The sequence below is a fragment of the Monodelphis domestica genome, chromosome 8 (assembly GCF_027887165.1).
Source record: "Monodelphis domestica isolate mMonDom1 chromosome 8, mMonDom1.pri, whole genome shotgun sequence".
NCBI classification, from domain to species: Eukaryota; Metazoa; Chordata; class Mammalia; order Didelphimorphia; family Didelphidae; genus Monodelphis; species Monodelphis domestica.
In genome coordinates, this window is record NC_077234.1 from 94,976,720 (window position 1) to 95,000,136 (window position 23,417).

The window sequence follows — 23,417 nt, forward strand, 5'->3', positions numbered from 1 at the left end:
TTTTAATGTAAAATATCAGATCTTAAATTTACCCATTTTACTTTTGTTTTAACTAGATTTGGGTATTAGTGTTTGTGGAGATGATTTCACATCTTGAATCATAAAATTTGTAATTTGGAACATCTTCAATCAGAGCAAGAATTGACAAATTAACTGCATTTCTTTTTTTCTACTTTTCCACTTATCCGTTGCACTGTGTGACTCAGATTTAAACATTAAGTTCAGATGAACAAATATTGGAGTAACTACCATGCTTGTCACCATAGCAAGCCTGTGTTTTTTTTTTTTTTGGACTAGATTTGTGATTTTTTTTCCATGTTCTCTACCTATGCAGATTAGTTCATTTTCTGCATATTACTGTCTTGAGAGCTGTAGTGGAAAGCTGAGAGGTGGAGTGATTTGTCCTAGGTCACACAGCCAAATATATGTCAAAGACAGTCTTTGAAACTAGGTCTTTCTGACTCCCATCAACTCTTACTAAAGGAGAATACATAAACAATAAGGGAGTGGTAAGCATACAAATTATTTGAATGCAAGGCATAGTATTGCCCTGAGAGTGAAAAGCAAAATGTGGGAATTCAGACAAAGGAGTGGGGGTTAAAGTGGTGAGGACAGTGTAAGTAAGAGTGAGAGATTAGAAAACCAGGAATTGATTATTAGTCTTGTTTGATTGGAGACTGGATAATAGTGAAAGTATGCTGGAAAAGTAGTTGATGGCTAGAGCATGAGGCCAGGCAGTGGGGGATTTCTTGAAGTTTTTGGGTATAGATGTGGCATGCTTAAATTAAATTCTGATATTGAAAGACTAAAACAAGTCATTGTTTTGTAAGATGGAGAAAAGAGATCTATAGTTATCAGTTAGGATATAGTTGAGGTGAGATATTGTCAAATGAAGAGGAGCACTGTTTTAACAACTCCAACTATTTTTTAACCAGCGATAATGAGTAAAGAGTAATCTTGCAAGTAGGAATATTTTTCTATGTATTTGTGTTGAAGGAGAGATTAAATAGACAAATAATAAAGTAGGCTGGGTCTTTTTTAAATGTTTAAAGTTAAAAGCTATATCATTGAAAAATTCTTTACTTCTTGTTTACTTTCTTCAATTAATGCTGTTTTATTCTTTCCACTGTAATTCCACGCATGGAAAAAAATGTGTTATAATTAATTTTTCCATTCACCGTATCCCCATACTTGTGCATTATGAAGATGTCTTGTATCATCAAGAATTAGAGCTCCTGATTCATCTAGCTTCATCTTGGTAGTCTGAGGGTCTTTCCAGAAGGCTCTTGGAGGAATTTTGATATGTGAATAAATTTATAGGACCTTCAGAATTTGAAGAGAAATGATCTTGGGTAACCCAGAGCCTTTAAACAAGCCAGTGTTTGCTTCTAAAGCTTGAAAATATTATTCAAGGAGACTTTTCATGGAAAAATTAGAAAATAAGCCATTTGTTCATTTTCAGCCAAGGTGCTCAAGTTTTATAACTTAACTAACAAAGGCCTCCTCAGCTGTAATGGATATGTAATAGACCAGTGATTACAAATTGAAATGAGTTCTGTTAGTCTTTTCATTAATGGAAGTTCATTCTCTTTACAGTTTTGAGTACTGAGCTATTTCATTGAAAATAACTTCTTTTCCACTCCGCTCAGCCATTTGGAGCAAATGTATGGCCACCTGTGTTGTTGTTAGAGAGTGATTTGTGATCTCACCTCTGGACTTTGCACAGCTGTCCCTCTGTCTTGAAAGTCCATTCTCATCCTTACCACTTAGAATCCCTAGTTTCTGTTGAGATTTGTTCAGTTTACATGCTATCTCCTAGGAGAACTCTGATTTCTCTAGCTATTGGTGTGCTCTTCCTCATCAAATTACATTGCTTATTTAATTGTTGACTTCACTGTCCCTCAGTAAAATGCAGGCTTTTCCAGGGAGCTTTTTTCCTTTGTTTCTTTATTAGGGCTAGAACAATGCCTTGAACATAACAGGTACTTAATAACTGCTTACAGGAATTTTTTAGTAGAGAGACTGAAGCTGTTTGAGGGCAAGGAGTTTTGCAATTTTGTTTTTGTATCCCTTGCTTTTGACAGTACCTGATACATAATAAATAATTATTGTTTAAATTTATGTTTGTGGTGATGCTACTGATTTGTGAGACAACTTGAAAATAATTTACTATACCTTTTTTTCCTGAGAAATCTGCCACTTCTATATTAATTTTTATCATATCCTTTAAGTGTTCTGAAGATTACATAGTAAAATATAGTATGTTGGGATATGTTTTCATTAAATGTCTATCAATATCATTAATTCTTATTGCTATCAAATATGATGAAAATATGGTCCCCAAAGTGTTTTCACTAAATTTATTTTATGTTCTGTGTTATAATCATGCTTTTGCTTGAATCCAATATGGATTGCCTTTGCCTAGGCTGCTTTTGATTTTACCAGGAGTCGGCATACCCATCCATAGCTCTTAATTAGGTAGTGGCAGAGTGCACTGTGTAGGAAAGGATAAAAATAATATTTTCTTACAATAGTATTTCTGAGGAGTGATGGTAGTGTTTATGTTTGCTATAATAACCTGACTTTTCCTGACCTGTTTACTATATTCTGGATGAAAATTGCTAAATCACAGTCCTTATTGATTAGGAGATGTTCATTTTCTAGATTTTCTGCCCAATCTTTAGATTAATCCTACTCATTTCAAGTACATGTAAAAGTATTTAGCATATATAACTGCCCTTGGAGAAATGATCTTAACAGTAACTTGTATATGGTGTTTTATGGAATACACTAAAGCCTCATAGATATGTACAGTTTTATCTTTGTACCATGTCCGAGAATAAGAGTTTAACATGAAAGTGAAGAATCTAAAAATCAGGAGTATATTCCATAGAAGGACAAACTACCTTCATGCATCTAATTATCCATTTTCAATACATGTTTTAAGTCTAATAAAAAGAGACCACTATTGCTTAGATTGATACTTTATCACTAGTTCTCAATTATTTTAATTCTTTAAAACAGGGCTTTTAGTGCTAAATTCAGTTATAAAATACTTGAAAGTAATACATTTTTGAAAAATGTTCTTTCTCTTAAAAAGTCTTGTATCTTCCAACCACCACCTTTTGTTTATCAACTTCTAACTAAGACTAACCTTCGTTTCCCTACTTAAAACCTCCTCTTTCACCTAATGTTTCCAAACCCAACTGATCCAATAAATGGCTGAGTGTTGTTCGTTTTACCTCTAGAATAGCCCCTCTCCCATCATTCATCTTTCTAGTCACAGCACCACCCCCCTAGTTCCATCAGGTATGACTCCTAACTTTCTGTATGACTGCCGTGCCCTTGTTTCCCCTCCCACTGTCATCCCCCTTCCAAACATCCATGAAATGTAGCTTCTTGAAGCACAGCTTAAAGCATGCACCCTCTCCGATCAAATACAGACTCTCCTGTTTTCTGTTTAAGGCCTTCAGCAGTCAGATTCTAAACCATCTATCGAACTTACTTCACATCGTTTAACTCTTGGAGGCCACTTTCCAGCCAAACTGCCCTACTTGTCATTTTTTCTAGCCTGTGGTCCTTCTCCAAGTTGTGCTATCTTTGCAGTCACCTGGGATGCTGCCTCCCTCCTCAATGAGACCCTTTCTTTTTTTTCCCATTTGAATAAGTTTATTTAGTCAATTTAGAACATTATTCCTTGGTTACAATAATCACATTATTTCCCTCCCTCCACCCACCCTTCCCGCAGCCAACACGTTATTTCATTGGGTATTACTTGTGTCCTTGATCAGAACCTATTTCCGTGTTGTTGTTTGCACTAGGATGTTCATTATTTAGTCTACATCCCCAACCATATCCCTTCAACCCATGTATTCAAGTAGTTGCTTTTCTTCCATGTTTTTACTCCCACAGTGTTTCCTCTGGATGTGGATGGTGGTTTTCCTCTTGGATCCCTCCAAGTTGTTCGGGATCACTGTGTTGCCACTATTGGAGAAGTCCATTACGTTCGATTGTACCACAGTGTATCAGTCTTTGTGTATGATGTTTTCCTGGCTCTGCTCCTCTCACTCTGCATCACTTCCTGGAGGTTGTTCCAGTCTCCATGGAATTCCTCCACTTTATTATTCCTTTGAGCACAATAGTATTCCATCACCAACAGATACCACAGTTTGTTCAGCCATTCTCCAATTGAAGGGCATCCCCTCGTTTTCCAATTTTTTGCCACCACAAAGAGCGCAGCTATGAATATTCTTGTACATGTCTTTTTCCTTATTATCTCTTTGGGGTACAAACCCAGCAGTGCTATGGCTGGATCAAAGGGCAGACAGTCTTTTAGCACCCTTTGGGCATAGTTCCAAATTGCCCTCCAGAATGGCTGGATCAATTCACAACTCTCCACCAGCAATGAATTAATGTCCCTACTTTGCCACATCCCCTCCAGCATTCATTACTTTCCTTTGCTGTCATGTTAGCCAATCTGCTAAGTGTGAGGTGGTACCTCAGAGTTGTTTTGATTTGCATCTCTCTGATTATAAGAGATTTAGAGCATTTTTTCATGTGTTTATTAATAGTTTTGATTTCTTTAACTGAAAACTGCCTATTCATGTCCTTTACCCATTTTTCAAATGGAGAATGGCTTGATTTTTTTGTACAACTGGTTTAGCTCTTTATAAATTTGAGTAATTAGACCTTTTTTTTTTTGATAATGAAGATTGTTTCCCAATTTGTTGCTTCCCTTCTGATTTTGGATGCATTAGTTTTGTTTGTACAAAACCTTTTTAATTTGATGTAATAAAAATTGATTTTACATTTTGTGATTTTTTTTCTAGCTCTTGCTTGGTTTTAAAGTCTTTCCTTTCCCAAAGATCTGACAACTATACTATTCTGTGTTCACCTAATTTGCTTATAGTTTCCTTCTTTGTATTCAAGTCATTCACCCATTCTGAGTTTATCTTGGTGTTGGGTGTGAGATATTGATCCAAACCTTATCTCTCCCATACTTTCTTCCAATTTTCCCAGCAGTTTTTATCAAAAAGTGGGGTTTGGTCTCAAAACCTGGGATCTTTGGATTTATCATAGACTGTCCTGCTGAGGTCCTTTACCCCAAGTCTATTCCACTGATCCTCCTTTCTGTCTCTTAGCCAGTACCAAATTGTTTTGATGACCACTGCTTTATAGTATAATTTGAGATCTGGGACTGCAAGTCCTCCTTCTTTTGCTTTTTTTTTTCCATGCTGGATATCCTTGATCTTTTGTTCTTCCAAATGAACTTTGCTATGTTTTTTCCTAATTAAGTAAAAAACTTTTTTTGGTAGTTCAATGGGTATGGCACTAAATAAGTAAATTAATTTGGTTAGGATTGTCATTTTTATTATGTTAGCTTGTCCCACCCATGAGCAATGTTTTTCCAATTGTTTAGATCTAGTTTTAATTGTGTGGAGAGTGTTTTATAGTTGTGTTCATATAGTTCCTGTGTTTGTCTTGGCAGATAGATTCTTAAGTATTTCATATTGTCTAGGGTGATTTTAAATGGAATTTCTCTTTCTAATTCTTGCTACTGAAATGGGTTGGAGATATATAGAAATGCTGATGACTTATGCGGGTTTATTTTGTATCCTGCAACTTTGCTAAAGTTGTTGATTATTTCCACTAGGCTTTTAGTTGATTCTCTAGGATTCTTTAAGTAGACCATCATATCAGCAAAGAGTGAAAACTTGGTCTCTTCATTGCCAATTTTAATGCCTTCAATTTCTTTTTTCTTCTCTAATTGCTATTGCTAGTGTTTCTAGTACAATGTTAAATAATAGAGGTGATAATGGGCATCGTTGTTTCGCTCCTGATCTTATTGGGAAAGCTTCTAGTTTATCCCCATTGCAGATGATGTTTGCTGATGGTTTCAGATAGATATTGTTTATTATTTTTAGGAAAGACCCTTCTATTCCTATACTTTCTAGTGTTTTCAATAGGAATGAGTGTTGTATTTTTTCAAAGGCTTTTTCTGCATCTATTGAGATAATCATGTGATTTTTGTTGGTTTGCTTGTTAATATGGTTAATTATGTGGATGGTTTTCCTAATATTGAACCATCCCTGCATTACTTGCTGGAGTCTTTTTGCTGGTACCCTACTTAAGATTTTTGCATCTATATTCATTAAGGAAATTGGCCTATAGTTTTCTTTCTCTGTTTTTGACCTGCCTGGCTTTGGGATCAGTACCATGTTTGTGTCATAAAAGGAATTTGGTAGAACTCCTTCTTGGCTTATTCTGTCAAATATTTTGTATAATATTGGGATTAGTTGTTCTTTGAATGTTTGATAGAATTCATTTGTGAATCCATCAGGACCTGGGGATTTTTTCTTAGGGAGTTCTTTGACGACTTGTTCAATTTATTTTTCTGATATGGGGTTGTTTAGGTAATTAATTTCTTCCTATGTTAGTCTAGGCAATTTATATTTTTGTAAGTATTCATCCATATCACCTAGATTGCCATATTTGTTGCCTTATAATTGGGCATAGTAGTTTTTAATGATAGCCTTAATTTCCTCTCCATTGGAGGTGAGGTCTCTCTTTCCATCTTGGATACTGTCGATTTGGTTTTTTTCTTAACTTTTTTTTTAATTAGGCTGACCAGTACTTTGTCCATTTTATTTGTTTTTTCAAAGTACAAGCTTCTAGTCTTATTTATTAAATGCGACCCTTTCTCCAAGGATTCCAGGACCACCTTCTCCAGCCAGGGCCCTGGTGAAACCCATGCTAAGATTATAGATGGGGAGCAGCTCCCCTTCTGGAAGGGACCTCAGAGGCAAACAAAACCCCTCATTTTATGGAGTTTGCCCAAGACTTGACAGGTAGAATCATAAAGAGAATTTGAACCAGGTACTCTTGTCTCCAGAGCCAGTATTCATCCCTTCCCCTCCACTGTTGCTTCCTCCAATAGAACATAAGTTCCTTGAAAGCAGGAACTATTTTTCTTTTTGTCTTCGATTCTTCAGTATCTAGCCCAGCGTAATTATACGGTGTGTGCTTAATAAAAGCTGACTGAATTAACTTGAAAGGTTGATGTCATTATCCTCACATTCACCCAGGTTGAACTCTGTGGAGTCCTTTTTGGCTTTTTCTTTTCCTTTACTCTCATTAGGCCTGTCATTTCTCCTTCTCACATTTGTTCTAGTTTTTCTAACTACAGCCAGGATAAATCCAGACCTTGTCTCTTCATGCTCCAGACTTTCCTTGTGGCTGCCTAACTCACTTTCCTGTCTTCTCGACTCCTTTACCTTCAGTGGCTCCCAGCTGCCCTTAATTGCCCTTTATTAGTAGATTACATCTATACTCCTCTATCCCCAATCTTAGGATTTCTATTATTTCACCAAAATTAAAATTTCATTTCATTTTAAAACCCAGGAGAAATTGCCATCAAGTGGGTTTTTCTGGGACTACTGGAAATGAGTCAGATGGTAGAGACAGCATGGTATAATGTGGAGGGCTTAAATTTGACCTGAACCAGATTAAACTGTAATTGAGAAGTACTGAACAAAATAAGTAATAATATGAAACAGCATGGATAATGTTAGTTCGTGGTTTTCTAAGATGATGCAGGCCCAATGGGTTCTATTTCTATTTGAATTTGATACCACTGAGTCACAGTGGATATAGTGTTGGATTTGGTGTTGGCAATATTTTGGTTTGATTTCTGACATCGCTGACTAGGACCAATTCACACAATGTCTCTGAACCTTTTATTTCTTCATTTGTAAAGTGCTGCTGATGGTAAACTTTTTCCACGTAATAATGCAGAGGGATGTAGTCAAAAGGGCCCTTATCTGGAGCCGGGGACCATGAATTTCTATATTGGCCCTGTGGCTTACCATTAACTAAGGGACCTCGAGCAAGCCGAGTTTTGAATATTACATTTTCCATTTCAATGTTTTTGTTTTCATGTTGGTTTATAGTATAATGCAATATTATTTAGAATGATCAAATGGGATCAAGTGAGGTAATATTCATAAAGCCTTTATCATATTGCCTGGCACTTAATGCTTTTTCCTCACCTTCCCCCCATGTTGCGATACATGGGTTTTCTATTTAAATAAAAGAGCTTTAAAGTTATTTTTTTAAAAAGTAAATGCTATTAAGCAGAAATTTACTCTTCAGTATTTTATGGAATAAATCTTTCTCTCTTTTTTTTTTTGATGCAAGGGATCCCATACAGTAATAAGCCAGACCACACATTAAAAAAAGTTCCATCTTGAAGAAATGCCTTAAAGAAAACTATTTTTTGACCAGAACTCAAACTGTTATAGGCAAGAACATATTAACAGATAAAAAGCATTATATTTATATAATGATTTTACTACTACTTTCGAAGAGTTTTTATTTGCCATGTTTTCTTTCATATACATCTTTTTTATTGAATTAACATCCCTCTGGGATTTGTAGGATATGTTTCTCTTTTTTTTTTAAGTGGCGATGGAGAGGGGCTCCAGAGGGTGAAATGACTTGCTCGTAGATAGCCATTTCACTGAAAAATTACTTTTGAGTTGTGAAGATATTGAATCATTATGTAATTGAAGATAAGTAGATTATTCTGGACCCACTTAGCAATGGCAGAATGGTTAACACGGAGAAAACCTAAGTAGGCTGAATTTTTTCAGCTAAGAGAATCCTTCCACTATATATTCAGGTAATGCTAGGTTAATGTGGTCTCAAATAAGATCTCTAAAGAAATTTCAGTAGGCTTCCACCTTTTCCCTTTTCCTTTTATTGAATTCCATGAGGAATCTAACATTATGAGACTAGGTTATAAGGAACCAAAATTGAAGAACAAATCACATTCCTACCAGTAACTAGAGCACATGCTTTCTCAACCGGGCTGGATCCAATGGGAAATTTGGGAAAAGTAACCTTAGAATTTGTGATAGAGAAGGTTAGAGGAACACTGATTGTTGAGAAAGCAGATTTCAGATAAAGAATAGTCAGGTTGTCCTGGTCTAATATTCTAAGAAGGAAGTCAGGCTAGAAAGCATGAGAAATTTTTAATGAAATCCTAAAGGAACAAACAAAAAAAATTCTGTGAAAAGCAAGAGGAAGAGTTGTTCAAAGAGGCTGATAGAGATATATAGAGAAATAATTGATCAGCCAAGATTATTAAAAAAAAAAAACATGTACTGAAGGTAAAGGAGGGGAGGGTGACAAAATAAAAAATAAGAGTAATTTTTTAGGAATAGCAGCAGATTCACTAAAACTGAATGACTTTTCCCACTAAAACTGGACAACAGAAAAGATTTTGATTTTCAAAGCTATGGTAAAAAAAGGAAACCAAGATTGCTACTTGGTGTGGATGTTCTAAAGAGGGAAGATCGTCTTGATTTTACCATATTCTGTGTTAAGAAAAATGATCTTTATATGGGAAATGGTAGGGGGGAAATGATGACATAAAGCTGATGCTCAGGATTAATACAGGAAAATGGGAAGAGAGCACTTACTACACCCTGAGAAAGACCTGAAGGGCTTTGTGAAATGCAAGCTTAATCTGAGTACTTAATAAAATGGGTAATAGCAGTGATAACAATAGTCTTTACCTAATACTTCTCAAGGTTTTTGAAACTCTTTAAATATCCCATTTTATCCCCATAAGAATCCAGTGCAGGGTAAGTTTTATTATTACCCCCACTTTAGAGATAAGGAAATTGAGGTAGACTGTGACTGTCACACAGCTGGTAAATTCTAAGGCAATATTTGAACCCAAATCTCATTGACACAAGTCCAGCACTCTCCACTGTGCTACCTGGCTGTCTAAAAAAGCAAATGCAATCATTTTTAGACTGCATGAAGAAATAGTGCTCAGGGTTGAATAGGTGTATGCTCTGTCCTGTTAGACCACCTGGGCTGTAAATGTGTTTGATTCTAGTTGATTCTTTATATATGTTCCTTCATTAGAATGGAATGTAAGGTCCTTGAGAGCAGGAACTGATTTATTTTCTTTTTTCATCCAAATATCTTCTGTAAGTTATGTTGAAAAAAGTGTGTGTGTGTGGTGTGTGTGGCTGTCTGTCTCCATCCTGTTGACCTGCTATTTTCAAGTTTGGGTATGTGAGAACCTTGTCAAAGAGGTATCTGAATAACTTCTGTTTTTAAAAATTGATTTCCAATTAGTGAAGTAAACACATTTTGGAGAAGCAGGTTTTCTTTTTGAAAAACAATCTTTTATGTCCATACGCCTGGCCAACTCTAGAATTCGTCTCCTTTCCTATCTAGTAGAGAGAGAGGGAGTAGAACTGCAAGCCCAGGGCTAAGGGCCTCTAGAAGATCTCCTCGGTGTGCGATTGACCTTTCACCGATGTTTGTACATTTCGTAGGTACTGCGCAAGGCTGGCTCAGAGCTTGTTCTCAGTCACTCATTTCTTTAGGAATCTCTCCCTACATTTTGTATGCATAGGCCATCCTTGGAAACACATTGCAGCCTAAATGTGCTCCTTCTCAGGAGGAGGAGATCAGCCTGACTAAGTGAGGTTTCATTTTTAAATTTTCTTTCATGTTTAAGGAGGGAAGAAATAACTCTGGACTTAGGCCAGGTTATGGAGGCCCTTGAAATGTAAGCAGAGCCCTTCTAGATGCCCGAGCTCAGAGACGCTGGACACGGCTCAGCCCGCTGGGAGCTGACGCAGGCTTAGGGAGAGCCGAAAGCAGAAGTTGTACATTTCCCATGTGGAGAAATGGGGGACGAGAGGGAACGTGATTCAACGTGGCTCTGGTGTCTAGCCTGGGAGAAATACCACTTGGGATGGGAGGGGGTAAAGCACGCAGGAAAAATGAGTTCCAGTTCGGGCATGGAGAATTTAAGGTTTTGATGTGACGTTTCGGAGAAAATGTTTTATAATGTATCATTCAAAACACCTTCCTTTATTGCACATTGTAGTCTCAATTCTGTACCAAAGAATTGCACGGGAATTGGTCATAGTTTCTAGAAGCAGAGTTTGGAACACAAATTTTACATGATCAAAAATAGTCCTAGTGAAATCAAGTTGGTAGGAGGAAAATAGATTGGGTTAATGACAGCTCTAAAATCTCTAGGTATGATCAGGTAGGTAGAAGTGGATTTGAATTCTGGGCCGAAAGAGTCATGATGTAGCACCTTTGAATAATGATACAATGTAACGGTTTTCTGCCTGTACTGAAGTCAAATTGTTATGAAAGGGTTAAGATTTTTTTTTTTTCGAATGCTCATTCGGTAGTAGTTGTCATTGAGAATGTCTGCAGAATTGTGCCTGTTTATCTTGGGTTTCCCTGTATTTCCTAGTTGCACAAACACTCAGATGGTAAAGTTTTCTCAGATACAGTTTAGTAAATAGACCGACAGCTTCAATCAACTCAAGAGACCCTCGGAACAAAGAATAAAGGCAGAAAAACAAGGTAGTTCAGCAAAACGAACAGATTGATCAGTTCAGTTGCAAGTGAAGCCATAAGAACTAAAGAACAAGAATTTGTTGTTCTTCACTGAAATTGTTACAGAAAATGACATCTAGGTTTTCCCGTTCTTCGTACCAGCAAAGGCTGCCCTTCGTGTTAGTGTTGGAGCAACTACCTAGCGTGTCAGTGGCTCTTTGTGGCTCTTCCTTTTCACATGTAGGATTATTGGATCTCCAGGTAGATAGAAAATGCCTGAAGCCCCCGCGCCCGAACAAAAAGCCAGACGGGCTCCAGTGAGCTGGTGAGGGAGAGAGAACCCGTTCTAGCCTCAGGCTGCCCATTCCCCTTTGGGAGAATTCTGATGGCTAAGAAGTTTTCCCTGGCATCAAGCCCAACTTTGCCTCTTGAAAATGTGTACATATTGCTTCCTGCTGAAGCGCTCCTGGGACCAAGCAGAGCAGGCCTCCCATGACGAGCTTTCCTATGCGTGAAGATTCCTAGGTCCCTCCCAGCATTGAGTCATTGACAAAATAACCCAGGACCAAGCCTGCATCCCTGAGCCACTCCACCAGAGACCTCGCTAGTTCCAGGGTGGCATGGAGCCAGTCCCGACCACCCTTTGGGACGAGCCATTCAGCTGGCTTCGGAAGCCATCTGTCTTGTGCCTTTTTCATGAGATTAGCATGGGAGACTTGGTCAAACGCTTTGCTGAGAACCAAGAAAATCCTTCACTTGATATACTAGTTTAGTAGCCCTGTCAAAAAGGGGAATGTTGCCGTAGTCTGGAACGATCTCTTTCTGATAAAGCCATTCATGCTAGCTTCCTTCACAGGTTATAGAGTTTTTCCAAAAATGACTGTCAGCTTCACCAACCAAAAGTTTGCTGATTCTTCTTCTTTTTTTGAAATGCAGCACATTTTCCCTTTGATCTGTTTCATCCAGCCACTATCTCTTACGCACCTACTATGTGCTGGGGTCTGGTAACACCAAGACAAAAGCAACAGCCCAGCATTTCCTCTCAAGTTCTGCATGAGCTTTCCAAGATGATGGATGAATTCAGCCATCGCATCCCGAGGATGCTCGGTATCCTCGTGGCACTTGGTGGTGCTTGGTGCTTGCCTTATTGCTATTCCCCAGTGACCTTGGACGTCTACTTCTCGCCAGCTTTTTCTTTGTGGTCTTTCGTGTCTAGTCCAAAGGTGGTTCTCCTTGGCAGATAAAAGAGTCAGAGCGTTAATGCCCAGGATATGTGTCACTTCTGTATTGATCCTTCATTACTTATGGATCTTGGTTTCTATTTCCTTGTGCATTGGCGCTGGCCTCTAGTCAATGAACCTTTTTCATCCTTACTGGAATTATTTCTATTTGTGATTTTAGAATTTAGTTCTTGAGAATTTCCCATCCTTTTAGACTGATTTTCCCTTAGAATTTTAGGCCGTGGGATCCTATTTATTCTTGCTCTGTGTTCTTTGAAATCTACTCTCCTAAAATTGAGGGTGCTTGTCTGACAATTTTCCTGTACTCCAGCTATTCAGGTAGTAGAGGATATAGGTCAGTTAATAGCCGTCGTTTATATGATGCTTTTAAGGTTTCAAAGCTCCTTTTCTGTACATAGGCTTTTATTTTTGGTTCTCATAAAAACCTTTTGAGGTAATTGGACTAAACTCATTAAGCCCATATTTTAAGTGCTTATATATAAATGCACATATAAGACTATGCTAGCTCCTGGGAGTAAAAAGGAGAAAAAGCACATTTTCCTCAAATCAGTTTGCTATTTGATATTGTATAGTTATTGCATATTTGTATATCTGTTTTCTCCCCATTTCATTCTTGCTCTCTTGTAAATATCCTGGGGGATCAGCATCACATCTTAATATGTTTGGGCCTTCTCCAGTGCCCAGCATGATGCCTCATACATTGTCACTTACAAAGTTTTTAAATAAGTGAGTGAATACAAACAAAGATATATTTTGTTCATATCCCAAAGGTAGACAGAGCTTGAGAGCTGGGAATTGTGGTTGTGTGGGTCTGGGCCTGCATGGGGGTAAGATGAAGAGGGTTGTTTTCTAGATTTATAAATGACCTGGTTAGTCTCTTATCTTTTAATGGATCAGGTTTTTGGCACTAAATAGCTGTGTGTGGAATGATTGGCAGTAATTGTTAAAACTAAAAATCAAAGGAAAGAATATGAGCAAGAGTTTTGGTTGAATATAGGTCTAAATTCAGTGAAAACATTTGGTGTGCCTAAGGAAAATTGGCATGCGAGTGTATTTAGGATACCAGATCAACAGATATGCTGGTGTGTAATGAGCCCAAACAGTGGATGTAAGGTTCAATTCAAATGCTAGAAGCCTAAAAAATTCATTGTGAGAACTGGAGTGCTAGAAGAATGCTTAGAATGCCTCTCACTGGTTTGGTGGAATGTATCTAGTCAATAGACTGTGGTACTTTGAAGACATAAGTTCGGTTGCAAAGAAAAGAAAGCAGCCAGACTACTTTGGAGGTAGTATTCTATTTTAGAAAAAGCTGGGCTAGTGTAAATTTCTTACTGTGCATGTAAACTCTGTGAACAGAAGTTCCAGTGAATCAGTTATCCTAGAAAAAACTGAAGCAATTGAGAAAGTTGGAAAATTGGGCCAAATAAACCTGGACCCTTTCTAATACCCACTGATGAGTTGATGGACCACCTTCTTAGGATGAAGTATGGGAAGGGACAAGATGCCCCTAAAGAGGAATAAACAAAATGTTGATAAAGAAAGGCACTGAATCCATCAGTCTTCCTCGAGACACTGTTTGATATCACAGGGAACCTTGAACGTTCTCTGGAGTGACTTTGGGTTGCCTGGGATCTGAGGATGATTGTACACTCATGGGTGTTCCTAAGTATTATCATTTTGACTATTTTACAATATTTTCCAAAAGGTGATTTACTTGGGCTTACTTAGGGCTTTTGCAGAATAGGGGACTATTGAGCATATTCCTAAGGGAAATAAATGATATGATATTAGGAAGAAAATAGTTAAGAATATTCTTACAGTAGAGAACCACAGAATGTTAAGAGCATGAAAGAAAGAAAAATTTATTAGTTTAAAAAAGAGAAGTAGCAGTAAATATAATGGAATACCAAGGAAACGTGGGGGGGGGGGATCCAAGCACCTCTTGTCTCTGATAACTCAAATTAAAGCACTATGAATTTATTTCCTTTTCTCATTAAGAAATTTCATTGCTGGAGAGCTCTAGCATGGATAATACTGTCAGGAATTGGTTATGCCAACAAAATGTGAGTTGAACGTTACTGGATTTGAGATAATAGTCTTATTTGAGTCATTAATTATGAATAATAATAGTTTTTACAGTTTTCACTTATCTCCCTCTTGACTAACAGCCATATAAATGTATAAAACCATCTATGGAAGAGTTCTAATAATTCATTATGCCTCTTAGTCTAGCATTTACAAGTTAGTTAATGAGTGAGATAAGCTAAACAACAAGCATCCCAGAGTGAGTGAAAAGCCACTAAAAATACGCAGAGGGACAAATACAATGTAAAGTGGAATGTGTATTTAAATATGGGCAGCAAAGCTAAAGCAATAATTGTAAGCTTCATAACTAACAAATTCGGGCATTTAAACACTTGAACAAGAATTTTTTAAATGGTTGTAAATAACCATTATTTACAGTTTATATAGGGGAAAAAGTGCCTAACTTTAATCAGATATCAACTGTTTCATTGGTCTCAGTGTCCTTTTCTGAATGTTTTTTTTCTTCTGCACATTTTAATGGATGGTGTGCCAGTATTATATGAATAATTATAGTCAGTCTGTACATTCTTTTTGGTTCTTCTCTATCACTCTGAATTACTCCTTGTTTCCCTGTATTTCTTTGAATTCTTCATGTATCTTATTTCATATGGTACCATAACATGCTTTTATATTTATATATCATCATTTGTTCAAAATTAATATATCATAATTCCTCAGTAGTTAGATATGTTTCCTGTTGTTGTTTCTTGCCATTATGACTAATACAGATAGGAATGTTTCTATATAGATCTTTCCCCCCCAGACCCTACTGTCAACAGCATCTTTAGGATATATAGTCCTAGTATGTGGGGTTGTGGGAGTTGTGTGTTTCTTATTATATGATGCTTTATTATTATTATTTTAAAAATAACAACCCTTACCTTTCATCTTGAAATCAATACTGGGTTCCTAGGCAGAAGAGTGGTAAGGGCTAGGCAATGGGGGTTAAGTGACTTGTCCAGGGTCACATAACTAGGAAGGGTCTGAGGCCAGATTTGAACCCAGGCTCTCCCATATCTGGGCCTGACTGTCAATCCACTGAGCCACCCAGCTGCCCCCTATATTACTTTTCAAAAAAGATTGCACCAATTCACAGTTCTGCCAACTATGTAATAGTGGAATCATAGTGGAATTTGAATTGCTTTTTAATTCTCTTAGTCAACTTAATGAGTCCAAGACATCTGAGTTACTATAAGCTGTATTTTTTCCTGATTATCTGGAGAATTTAAACTTTCAAGGCGGTTATGAATAATCTCTGTTGCATTGCTAAGATTCTGTCTCTTCCCATACTTGGACCACTTGAGGAATGACTATAGTCATAAATGGAGATCTTTGTAGATTTGGGGTATTATATTTATCAGAAAATTTTATAGTAAGGGTCTTTTTTGTTGTTTTTATAGAATAGTAAAAATGTCAAAAATATGAAAGTAAACACAGATAAGAAACAGACTTTTCCAGGCTTTTTTCAAAAGAATTGGCTGCTAATTATGAACTTTTCCTTGCTCACTTTGCCTGCCTATGGCTAGGTGTACTCTTGTGCAAAATAAGGGTGTATGTGTGTGGTGGGAGGATCTTACTGTTCACATAATCTCTGTGATTAGAAATTTCATGATAAGCCAAATATTATAAAAATCCGTTATCCTGAAAGAAAATGAAACAACTAAGTAAGCTGAAAATTTTGACCAGAAAAGCATGTACCATTTTCGATCCCCACTGGTAAGTTGGTAGCCTACCTTACTCGGATGAGAGTTGGGAAGTTGCATGGTCCTTCTAAGGAGAAATAAATGAACTATGGAGGGGTAGGGCAAGTAATGGAGAGGACTTTAACGAACCAAGATTTCCAGCTTTTAAATTCTAGTTTTATATAGGAATGATAGTTTCCAGTTATCCTAACTATATACACGTACTATACATTTTTAAAAAGTACTTTGAATGTTAATATATTACATTTATCTCCCTTGGTTCAGATTCTTTGACAACAATTGGGCTACATCTGAGACAACTGTATTTACATAATAAATTTTAGAACTTAGAAGTTTGAAACAATTGAATAGTTTCAAGATTCAAAATACATAAGTGCTTTTTTCCTTCCCTTTTTCTCAATAACGGATTTCTAAACTTTGTCCAGTCTGGCCTATTTAACTTCAACATATCCCAGTTGTTTGCCTTAGTTCATTTTTACATCATTTTAATATATTCATCTGTTAAGGTCCTGTGTGGTCTTTCTACTGGTTCTTCACTTTTTGACTGTATCACAGGTGGACACCAAGGACTAGAATCAATGTTCTCTTGCAGGGCGTGGAGGAGGGGGATGGAGTGGTTTGCTGGACTGAGAATGGCATTTGGAGCTTGAAAATCTTGGAGTCACGTCTCCACTGTGCTCCTTATTGCCTGTGTGATCTTGTGCAAGTCCCATAATCCCCCGGGACCTCCGTGCCTTTATCTGTGAAATGGGAGGAGTGAACTGACACGGGCACCATTTACTGCTCTAATCTGTGCTCCTACAAATTGTCTTACTGTCTGTGCCGCACTTATCTAGAGGCTACTTTTAGATTTTGGTTCCTGGTTCCAGGAGGTGAATCAGAATTAGAAGCCAGGATTCCAGCATCTTGATAGCAAAGCCGATTGCAGTGGGGAAGAAATAGCACCTGGTCAGATGATCATCATGTCATTGACGAAGGTACTGCACATAAGCAAGTGAGTTTCCTATAATTTGTCATAATAGAGGATTCATTTCTTTGAGAGGTCTCATCGGACAGTTTCTGGCTTAACTTTCTTACTGTCATGCACTTGGAGAGCCGCTCATCAGACGAGCTAGAGCCTGCACAGTCACCCCGAGACAGCCAGCATCCCTGCGGGTTAACCCGTGAGGCCTGCCCGCCCGTCTGCAGATCGGAGCCTGAGCTACCTGTTTTGCCTAGCGTAGCTCCTCCCCGTCTGCCATCTGTTCCTTGATATAGAAATCATTAACTTCCCCTTCTGCAGTTTCCTCTTACTCGTCCTGCCTGTGTAAACAGAACCTGCATAAGGTAGCGCGCAGGTTTTTATTGGTGCCGCGCCGTGCGCCCCGGCTGAGGAGCCAGTCTTTCCTCTCTCCGCCCCTCTGATGCTGTGCTTGCAGCCTCCCGTCCTGACGAGTCCCGGACGCCGTGTCTGCGTGCGACAGTGCTCGCAGGGACGGGTAGCTGTGTGGCCACGTCCTTCAGAGCCTTATTTCCTGGGGGTGGGGGGAGGGGGGCTGAGACCTTTACACAGGAGACAGCCAGCTGGTTTGACCCAGAAGAGCTCCAGTCCCGAGTTTGTTCATAAGCAGGTCATTTAGAACCTGGAAATGAATTCTCCCATAAAAACACCGAATTTTAGTTTATAAAAGGCTTTTGGGTCCTTGACCTTAGGGAAGTGTGGTGGGAGGAGGGGGAAGGAGAAAGGCCACATTTCCCTTTTTCCTGACCTCCAGAGTAGCCTGAAGCAAAACTGTTAAGGCCAAATCCAGTATTGCTCTTCTTTCTCCTTATTCTGCCAGACAGATGACTAGAGTCCTATGTTCCCCACCAAGGCCTGCCTAACTCATCGAGCGATGCGTGTTCCAGAATTGCTTCTCTTCCCTTTCCTCCCCCTTACAGCATCCCAGCTCCTGATTCATCTTCAGTGTGAGATGGGTGTCAGCCGCTGCCATCGTCCATCTGTCAGGGCTCGGCCGAGTAGTAGAGAAAAGGAAGAAGTAACTTGAATGATCTAGCCGTCTGCTCTCTGGGCTAATCTGGTCCTTTCTCATTTCTTTATCCAGACCATACAGTGTTTTATCATTTCCAGGCAAGCATAGTAGAACGCAAACTCCTTGAGGATAGGAGAGGGCCTTGTGTATTGTAGCTTTCTAAATGGTTTTGCAATGAATGCACTTTAAGTCATGAAAATCAAGCTATGGATGATCCATAGTCCCTTTGATACATTAGATTTAAAGAACTATCCAAGTGAATTTCCAGTCAGTATGTTGCTAGAAATGCTGTCTTAAGTGAAGGGGAAAAACTTAAGCCAGAATACATTTCTCCTTGAGCAAGCCATGTCGGACTGGACTTCTGTCCCTGAGATTCTTTCATGCTGCTTTTTTTCCCCTCCCTCAAAAGTGAGACTCCCATGGCCAGGTTAACTGCAGAGGAGAAGTGAGTGTTTATGAGACAAGGATTTCTCATCAGTGGACGGAGCACCAGGCCAGGAGTCAGGAAAACTAGAGTTCAAACATGGCCTCAGACACTTACAAGCTGGGTGACCTGGGACAAGTCTATTAGCCTCTGGTTGCTTCCCTTTCTTCATCTGTAAAATGGGGCTTCCACTTCCCGGACTGTCGTGAGGCTCCAAGGAGATGATATACAGTGAGCACCGTGCCTGACCCAGGAGTAAGCGCTGCTGTTACTGATACCTAGTTACAGCAGGCACAATAACACAAGACCTAGCATTTTATTTTTATTTTAATTGTTCCTAATGGCTGGACGCCCAGCTACAGGTCATAGCGGGCAGAATGCTGTCTTAAGTCAGATGTGATGATGCCAAAGATAACACTGCAGACCTGGCGTGCTTTTGAGTTTTCCCCCTGGGGTGATGGTGGATTTGAATGGATCTGTCTTCACTTGGTGATTTTAACAAAATACAGTTATTCAGTTCTGGGCCAGGTGGAATTCAGGGGAGATTTACACGGACCTAGACGGGAGTAAAGTAACATGACTTTTATATTGTTGATGCATTGTTCCAAAATTAACGTTAACTGAGTTAACGAGCTCAGTTACTCCCTGAAATACAGACCCCGGGTTCAAAAACCACAAGCTTCCATTAAGGGAAGACTCCTGCCTGCTGATGTTTTCTTAGGTTCTGGGTACTAGTAGTGCAAAGATTCTTCTTTATCTCAGACAGCTCCTCCTAATGGCTCGCTGGGACAGCTCAACAGAGGCGGTGTGCCCGGCTCCCTTCCTTGAGGAGATGCTCAATGCAAAATCCTTGCCTCCTCCCTCCCTCCCTCGCTTCCTTCCTTCCTTCCTTCCTTCCTTCCTTCCTTCCTTCCTTCCTTCCTTCCTTCCTTCCTTCCTTCCTTCCTTCCTTCCTTCCTTCCTTCCTTCCTTCCTTCCTTCCTTCCTTCCTTCCTTCCTTCCTTCCTTCCTTCCTTCCTTCCTTCCTTCCTTCCTTCCTTCCTTCCTTCCTTCCTTCCTTCCTTCCTTTCTTCCTTCCTTCCTTCCTTTTCTCCCTTCCTCCCTTCCTTTTTTTTTTCCAAATCAAGTGATGAGTCTTTTAGTGATCATGGTTCTCAGGGAGCTGCTGGGAGTACTGAGGTCAAAGTCCAACTGTGAAAAGACCATTGGGTTTGACATGAAAGATGTTTTCTGCTTGTGGCCTTGGCCGAGTCACAGCTTCCAGAGCTCAGTTTTCTTCTCTGGAGGCAGGGGTACGGTGGGGTTGGTGGGCTGGGATTGGATGTCAGCTCCCGCATCTCAATTTTGGGAATAATTTTTAGGAGTTAAAGTGCTCGTCTCTTCAGTAAACTGTGAGCGACCTCTTCGTTTGTTTATTCTCAGAATTACTTGAATTATCAGAGGACATCACTTAATCCCTTTCAGGACAGCAGAAGGTCATGGGACACCTTATAGGCAAGACCACACCAAATAGGTAGGAAGCCCCAGGCCTGAAGCCTGCTGACCAGTAAACCTATGTGAACATAATCATTTCAGATGACCAAGTTCACCACTTTGCTGAAGACGGCATTAAATGAGAAGTTGAATATTCTTTTTCCAAGTAGCAATATTGGGTGCAAAGAAGCATATTCGCCCTAAATAGTGGAGAAAGGAAACCTAGCAAGGCCTATTTGGGGCACACTTTTTGGTGCCAAATTCTTGTAACAGTGCTATATTCCGTTGGAGATATATATATATATATATATATATATATATATATATATATTGGTGGAACATCACCGAAAGATGCCTCTGTAGAGGCAGATGTGCTGCGGCTTGTGTCTGGGGGGAGAGTGGAGGCAGAATCAGCCATCGGGACTCCAGGAACCAATGCATTTCTCCTAAGGAAAGCGGTGCTCGCTTCAGAGGGCAGCCAGCCAGCCACAGAATTTGCGCTCTTTCTGCCGCCTCGTCTCTACCCTGAATCTGTACTGTTTAGTTGTCCAGTGGGACACCCCTATCGCAATTCTTGTCCCATAATAATATAAATGACAATATTTCTAAGTTGAAAAACATTAGCATTTAAACTGTGCCTGTTTTGTTTGGCGTCGTCTCTGCGTCTGATAGTTCATGTTAATAGTTGCCTTCAAACCTTGTGAGGTAGCTAATAGAGACCTCATTTTGTCCCTGCAGAAATGGGCGCAGACAAATCGAGTGACTTGGAGGATTCAAAACCAGTTCTTTCTGATTCCAAACTTGGCATTCTACCTCACCAGAGTCATTCATGGAGTGCCTGAATTTTTCTGTTCTTCCCTTGCTATGAAACTATCAGCTTTTTGATGCTGGGCATTCTTGCCCGAGCGCACCTTTTTCGGTTTATTTTTGTCAGAAGCCTGAGCATACTCCGTTCTGTTCCCATCAAAATTCCGAACCTTGTCTTCAGGACTCGGTGTCTTTCTTCATGGGCAGTCCCACAGAGCTGCCTTTGAGATCAAACGCAGCCCTAACGCCGCCATTCCCCCTTGCCACCTCCCTTAGTCTTCTCCTGGCATATTTTCAACCCCTTTTGCCTGTTTGGGCATTTCTGAAACTTAATTCCTAATACTTGACTCAGAAATGCTACTTTGGAATAGTGGTTTTTTTTTCTCTTAACTCTGTATTCCTAGTATTTTTTCTTTCTGTTGTTATTATGGTTTTAATTGATTTAGAACAATTGTTTAACAGTTACCCATTCTTTAGTTTGCTTCCTCAAATGTGCTGTTGTCTGGGAAATCAGATAGGCTTAAAGACTTTTATCTAGAATCATAAGGGACCATAGAGATCGCCTAGCTCAACTATAGGCTGTCACTTGCTTAAGAGGCTGCTGCAGGTACAGTAGGTAGAGCACTGGACCTAAAGCGAGGAAGCCTGAGTTCCAATTGGGCCTCAGACACTTACTGGATGGGTGACTGCCTCAGTTTTCTCAACTATAAAATGGGGATAATAACAGCACCTCCTGTTGGGAGGATCAAATGGGATCATATTGTAAAGTGCTCAGCATAGTAGACGCTTAGTAAGTCTTTGCTTCCTTCCTTCCTTCCCTTCCTCTCCTCCCCGCCAGACTGCATCCCAAGGATACAATTACGTATTTGCTTGCCACATCCCTCACCTTCTAATGTCTTTCAAGTATTCATGTGGTCGTAGTTAGAATCTTCCGTGTCATCTCTTGCCTGTCTTGATTCTGAACCGTATTTTCCAGCATAATTTTTGCTCTTTTCGTCAGTCTCCAGACATAAGATGACATAGCTTGGAGGGTCTAGCCAAGTTCAGCCGAGTTTTCGTGGATGCTGGTATATCATTTGTAATTGTCATTTTGAAGGTTTGTTTGGACATCCTCATGTCGAGAGAAGCAAGGAGGTGACCAAGTGTCCTGTAAAGTGGTTTTTTAAATTTTATGCATAAATATGCCCTTTCTTTGCTGGGCACCACCTGGGAGGCATCATTCCATAAAACTGGATTTTCTCTTAGCTTCTGGTTTTATTTTAAAAGCATTCATCGCCAGGTAGCTAGCTCCTTAGGAAGGAGCCTTTTTGTGCTTTCTGTGGAGGGGTCTGAATTCAACGCCTTTCTGACTCTTAAAAACCTTCCAGATCTGGCATCCCCAAACCGAGAGCCAGATTTATGCTACCAGGTGGCATTGCACAAGGAGTTTCGTTGAGAAAAAGAACATGTTCTTTAAAAAAGTAAGGATTATGAAAAAGATAACTCTCTGCACATAGAATTAGATTACCAATCTTCCCTTTTGTCCCGGTCGTGGCTTTCTTTTTCTAGTCGTGTTCTAGTAGGACTACTGCCATCGGATGTAGCCCACATGCTGGGAGCTCCTACCAAGCAGCATCGGGGTACCGTCAGACTAGCTGCCTTGGCAGGATGTGTGAAGTAAAGCAAGCTGAGTTAGGTTTGAGATAAAATTAGCTCTGTGCTGGAAGATTCTGCCTGGGATGTGTTAAGTGTAATCACATTGGTTTTTAAAAAGTAAGAGTTCTGTTAAAATGACTCTGCATGACCAAGAATAAGAATCAGTGCTAAGCACAAATTAAAAGTAATTGTCTAAAATAATTGTGCTTGATTTTCATCTCAAACCCCTTTACCGTCCTCACCTGGACATTTATTTTGTCACTACAGCATAACACCTGAAACACTGGCAATGTGAACTGACATTTCTTCACCCTTAAACTATTTCTGAAATCCTCTGGAATATTAGAGGAAATATCATGGTCTAGTCATTTCAAATCATTCAACAGTGGCTAGAATTCTTAGGTTTTCATTCCCTTTTTACCGAGGGAACCCACCAAAGTTATCATGCTGCATCAGATTTACTGCTCATTAGAAAGAAATCATCCTCATGTGTTCCAAGTTCAGGGGTCTTTTCTAGGAGATCTTGATGGAAGAGAATTTCAAAATTCTCCCCTGAGAAAGAAGTATATTCCAAGCACGGGGGCCTCAGAATGTACCACAGAATCGGGGAATAGCTAATAGTATAGTCAAATACCAAATAGAAAGGAGAAGTAAG

General features: G+C 39.3%; 1 protein-coding gene across 7 annotated transcripts in view; it reads left to right on the forward strand.

The window, feature by feature from the left end:
- TSC22D1 (TSC22 domain family member 1) overlaps window positions 1-23,417 on the forward strand; it is a 149,992-nt gene that overhangs the window by 70,745 nt on the left and 55,830 nt on the right. For 4 of the 7 annotated variants that reach the window (XR_008914230.1, XR_008914231.1, XM_007501564.3 and 1 more), the window contains exon 3: window positions 1-11,505. This exon is cut by the window's left edge. The exons of the other annotated variants lie outside the window; for them this stretch is intronic. The gene's annotated coding sequence lies outside the window, so the exon portion shown is untranslated. Of the gene's footprint in view, window positions 11,506-23,417 lie in introns of those variants that run through there. 7 annotated transcript variants of the gene reach the window in all.